The following is a 5,818-nucleotide window of genomic DNA, read 5'->3' as shown; positions in this document are numbered from 1 at the left end:
GTACCTCGAGTATTAATGCAATTACTATTGTTCTTCTATTCAATTCCGCTTGTTCTTGTTCCAAGATATCACCTGTTCTTCAACTTGATGAATATGATGATCCGTGACACTCATCATTATTCTCACTTATGAACAAAGTGACTGACAACCACTCTTGTTCTACAAGCATATGAGGCTTAGTGAATATCTCTTGGATTCCTGATACACGATGCATGGTTGATCGCCTGACAACCGAGTGCTCGCCTGACAAACGAGCCAGCCATTCCGTGAGATCAGAGTCTTCGTGGTATAGGCGAGAACTAATGGCGGCATTCAAGAGAATCCGGAAGGTCTAACCTTGTCTGTGGTATTCTGAGTAGGATTCAATGATTGAATGACTGTGACGTGCTTCAAACTCCTAGCAGGCGGGGCGTTAGTGACAGACGCAAAAGGATTGATGGATTTTATTCCGGCCTGACCGAGAACCGACAGCTGATTAGCCATATGCTGTGACAGAGCATGGGAACATTTTCACTGAGAGGATGGGAGGTAGCCACTGACAACGGTGAAACCCTACATGAGCTTGCCATGGAAAGGAGTAAGAAGGATTGAATGAAGACAGTAGGAAAGCAGAGAGACGGAAGGGAAGGCATCTTCATTCGCTTATCTGAAGCTCTCATCAACGATATACATAAGTATCTCTATCTTTATCTTTATGCTTTATTCGTTTATCACTATACCCATTTGAGTCTGCCTGACTGAGATTTACAAGGTGACCATAGCTTGCTTCATACCAACAATCTCCGTGGGATCGACCCTTACTCACGTAAGGTATTACTTGGACGACCCAGTGCACTTGCTGGTTAGTTGTGCGAAGTTGTAGTGATCACGATTTCGCCCACCAAGTTTTTGGCACCGTTGCCGGGGATTGTTCTTGAGTATGGACAACTGACGGTTCATCTTGTTGCTTAGATTAGGTATTTTTTTTTCAGAGTTCTTAAGAATGAATTCTAGTGTTTCATGATGATCTGTTGAAACCTGGCTGGCTGAGAAGCCATGTCTAATCTTATTGGACCGAGGTTTCAACTAATCATCACAATAGCTTGTTGATCTCTATCAATCTTGTTATTGGAGCAATGATCTGCTAAGGTTTGGCTGGCCATTGGCCATGTCTAGTGTTTTGGACCGAAGCTTTCTTTGAAAGCTTGGCTGGCTGTGAAGCCATGTCTAATTCCTGGACCGGAGTCTTAGACTAGCATTGCAATGATTCCTGGAAATTCAAATTGAGAATTCTGAAACCTTTATTTTTTGTTTTCACATAGTTTTCGAAAAAAGCACAAAAAATTTTTAAAATCATAAAAACCAAAAATACTTTATGTTTCTTGTTTGAGTCTAGTGTCTAATCTTAAGTTTGGTGTCTTGCGTGCCTTGTTTATTTGATCTTGGTTCTATTTTCAAGTCAATAGTACAGGGGACTGAAGATTCAGAACATGCAGCAGAGGAATTACACAGAAAAACTGGGCGTTCAAAACGCCCAGTGAAGAAGGACAGACTGGCGTTTAAACGCCAGCCAGGGTACCTGGTTGGGCGTTTAACGCCCAAAAAGGTAGCATTTTGGGCGTTAAACGCCAGAATGGATACCATTCTGGGCGTTTAACGCCAGGATGGCACAAGGGGGAAGATTTTGTTTTCAAATCAATTTTTTTTCAAGTTTTCAAAGTTTTTCAAAATCAAATCTTTTTCAAATCATATCTTTTCAATCAAATGTTTTCAAAATTAATTTCTTTCCTTTTTCAAAGATACTTACTAACAATTAATGATTTGATTGAACATCTTAAGTATGTTGCCTTTTCTGTTGAGAAAGGTTTAATGTTTGAATCATATCTTTTCTTGTTAGGCAAGTCATTAATTTTTAAAATCAAATCTTTTCAAATTGTTTTAAATCAAATCTTTTTAAATTATTTTCAAATCATATCTTCTAAATCACATCTTTTTAAACCATAACTTTTCAATCATATCTTTTTAATCACATCTTTTTCAAAATAAATTTTCAATCAAATCTTTTTAATTTCTAATTTCAAAATTTTTTCAAAATCACTTGATTTCTTTTCCACTTTGAGTTTTCGAAAATTATCAATCAATTTTTCAAAATGTTTTCAAAATCTCTTTGATTAATTTTCGAAAACTCTCTTCCCCTCTTCTCACATCCTTCTATTTATGGAGTATCACTCCTTCTTAATGCACAATTCGAACTCTATCTGATCAAGTTCGAATTCTCCTTCTTCTTCTTCTATTTTTCTTTTCCTCTGACACCTCAAGGAATCTCTATACTGTGACATAGAGGATTCCACATTTTCTTGTTCTCTTCTCTTTCATATGCAGGAGAGACAAAGGCATTCTTGTTGAAGCTGACCCTGAACCTGAAAGGACCTTGAAGCGAAAGCTAAGAGAAGCTAAGGCACAACTCTCTGTTGAGGACCTAACCGAATTCTTCAAGAAGAAGAACCCATGGCAGCCGAAACAACAACATGCCAACAATGCAGGAAGGTGCTGGGTGACTTTACTGCACCTACTCCCGACTTCTATGGGAGAAGCATCTCTATCCCTGCCATTGGAGCAAACAACTTTGAGCTTAAGCCTCAATTAGTTTCTCTAATGCAACAGAATTGCAAGTTCCATGGACTTCCATTGGAAGATCCTCATCAGTTTTTAGCTGAATTCTTGCAAATCTGTGACACAGTCAAGACTAATGGGGTTGACCCTGAGGTCTACAGACTGATGCTATTCCCTTTTGCTGTAAGAGACAGAGCTAGAATATGGTTTGACTCTCAACCTAAAGAAAGCATGGACTCTTGGGAAAAGCTAGTCAATGCCTTCTTGGCAAAGTTCTTTCCACCTCAAAAATTGAGTAAGCTTAGAGTGGAAGTCCAAACCTTCAGACAGAAGGATGGTGAATCCCTCTATGAAGCTTGGGAAAGATACAAACAATTGATCAGAAAATGTCCTTCTGACATGCTTTCTGAATGGAGCATCATAGGTATTTTCTATGATGGTCTCTCTGAACTATCCAAGATGTCTTTGGATAGCTCTGCGGGAGGATCTCTTCATCTGAAGAAGACGCCTACAGAAGCTCAAGAGCTCATTGAAATGGTTGCAAATAACCAATTCATGTACACTTTTGAAAGGAATCCTGTGAATAATGGGACAAGCCAAAAGAAAGGAGTTCTTGAGATTGACACTCTGAATGCCATATTGGCTCAAAATAAAATATTGACTCAACAAGTCAATTTGATTTCTCAGAGTCTGTCTGGAATGCAAAATGCACCAAGCAGTACTAAGGATGCTTCATCTGAGGAAGAAGCCTATGATCCTGAGAACCCTTCAATGGAAGAGGTGAATTACCTAGGAGAACCCTATGGAAACACCTATAATTCTTCATGGAGAAACCACCCAAGTTTCTCATGGAAGAATCAAGAGAGACCTCAACAAGGTTCCAATAACAATAATGGTGGAAGAAACAGGTTTAGCAATGGCAAGCCTTTTCCATCATCTTCTCAGCAACAGACAGAGAATTCTAAGCAGAACCCCTCTGACTTAGCAACCATGGTCTCTGATCTAATAAAAACCACTCAAAGTTTCATGACTGAAACAAGGTCCTCCATTAGGAATTTGGAGGCACAAGTGGGACAGCTGAGCAAGAAAATTACTGAACTCCCTCCTAGTACTCTCCCAAGCAACACAGAAGAAAATCCAAAAGGAGAGTGCAAGGCCATCAACATGGCCGAATTTGGAGAGGAGGAGAGGAAGTGGACGCCACTGAGGAGGCTTCAATGGGCGTGCACTAGCCTCCACAGAGTTCCCCAATGAGGAACCATGGGAATTTGAGGCTCAAAATGAGACCATAGAGATTCCATTGGACTTACTTCTGCCTTTCATGAGCTCTGATGAGTATTCCTCCTCTGAAGAGGATGAGTATGTCACTGAAGAGCAAGTTGCTAAATACCTTGGAGCAATCATGAAGCTAAATGACAAGTTATTTGGAAATGAGACTTGGGAGGATGAACCTCCTTTGCTCACCAAAGAACTGGATGACTTGTCTAGGCAGAAATTACCCCAAAAGAGACAAGATCCTGGGAAGTTTTCAATACCTTGTACCATAGGCACCATGACCTTCAAGAAGGCTCTGTGTGACTTAGGGTCAAGTGTAAACCTCATGCCTCTCTCTGTAATGGAGAAGCTAGGGATATTTGAGGTACAAGCTGCAAGAATCTCACTAGAGATGGCAGACAACTCAAGAAAACAAGCTTATGGACTTGTAGAGAATGTTTTGGTTAAGATTGAAGACCATTACATCCCTACTGATTTCATAGTCCTAGAAACTGGGAAGTGCATGGATGAAAACATCATCCTTGGCAGACCCTTCCTAGCCACAGCAAAGGCTGTGATTGATGTTGATGGAGGTGAACTGATCATTCAAGTGAATGAAGAATCCTTTGTGTTTAAGGCTCAAGGATATCCCTCTGTCACCATGGAGAGGAAGCATGAAGAGCTTCTCACAAATCAGAGACAAGTAGAGCCCCCACAGTCAAACTCTAAGTTTGGTGTTGGGAGGCCACAACCAAACTCTAAGTTTGGTGTTGAACCCCCACATTCAAACTCTAAGTTTGGTGTTGGGAGGTTTGATGAGCGGATAATTTGTACGCTTTTTGGCATTGTTTTTAGTATGTTTTTAGTAGTTTTAGTTGAGTTTTTATTATATTTTTATTAGTTTTTAGTTAAAATTCACTTTTCTGGACTTTACTATGAGTTTGTGTGTTTTTCTATGATTTCAGGTATTTTCTGGCTGAAATTGGGATCTGAGCAAAAATCTGATCCAGACTCAAAAGGACTGCAGATGCTGTTGGATTCTGACCTCCCTGCACTCGAAGTGGATTTTCTGGAGCTACAGAAGCCCAATTGGCGCGCTCTCAACGGCGTTGGAAAGTAGACATCCTGGGCTTTCCCACAATATATGATAGTCCATACTTTGCCCAAGATTTGATGGCCCAAACCGGCGTTCAAAGTCACCTCAAGAAATTCCAGCGTTAAACGCCGGAACTGGCACCTAATTGGGAGTTAAACGCCCAAACTGGCATAAAGCTGGCGTTTAACTCCAAGAGTCTCTACACGAAAATGCTTCATTGCTCAGCCCAAGCACACACCAAGTGGGCCCGGAAGTGGATTTTTATGTCATTTACTCATCTCTGTACACCCTAGGCTACTAGTTTTCTATAAGTAGGACCTTTTACTATTGTATTTTCATCTTTTGATCACTTTTAGATCTCTAGATCATCTTTGGACATCTAGTTCTTAGATCATTGGGAGGCTGGCCTCACGGCCATGCCTAGACCTTATGCTTAGGTATTTTCAACGGTGGAGTTTCTACACACCATAGATTAAGGTGTGGAGCTCTGCTGTACCTCGAGTATTAATGCAATTACTATTGTTCTTCTATTCAATTCCGCTTGTTCTTTATCCAAGATATCACTTGTTCTTCAACATGATGAAGGTGATGATTGACGCCCATCACCATCCTCACCCATGAACAAGGTGACTGACAACCATTCTTGTTCTACAAGCATCTGAGGCTTAGTGAATATCTCTTGGATTCTTTAATCGGAATCTTCGTGGTATAGGCAGGACCTGATGGCGGCATTCAAGAGAATCCGGAAGGTCTAAACCTTGTCTGTGGTATTCTGAGTAGGATTCAATGATTGATGACTGTGACGTGCTTCAAACCTGTAACCTACTGGGCGTTAGTGACAGACGCAAAAGAGTGATTCTATTCCGGTAGGGGAGG

General features: G+C 40.6%; 1 non-coding gene across 1 annotated transcript; it reads right to left on the bottom strand.

The window, feature by feature from the left end:
- Positions 1-2,889: 2,889 nt before the first annotated feature.
- LOC130978048 (small nucleolar RNA R71) lies at positions 2,890-2,997 on the bottom strand. Its single transcript, XR_009085712.1, has one exon. It is a non-coding gene; the product is annotated as a small nucleolar RNA R71 (small nucleolar RNA).
- Between the last annotated feature and the right edge of the window lie 2,821 nt (positions 2,998-5,818).

The sequence above is a fragment of the Arachis stenosperma genome, chromosome 4 (assembly GCF_014773155.1).
Source record: "Arachis stenosperma cultivar V10309 chromosome 4, arast.V10309.gnm1.PFL2, whole genome shotgun sequence".
NCBI classification, from domain to species: Eukaryota; Viridiplantae; Streptophyta; class Magnoliopsida; order Fabales; family Fabaceae; genus Arachis; species Arachis stenosperma.
This window is presented reverse-complemented; position numbering and strand designations above follow the sequence as displayed.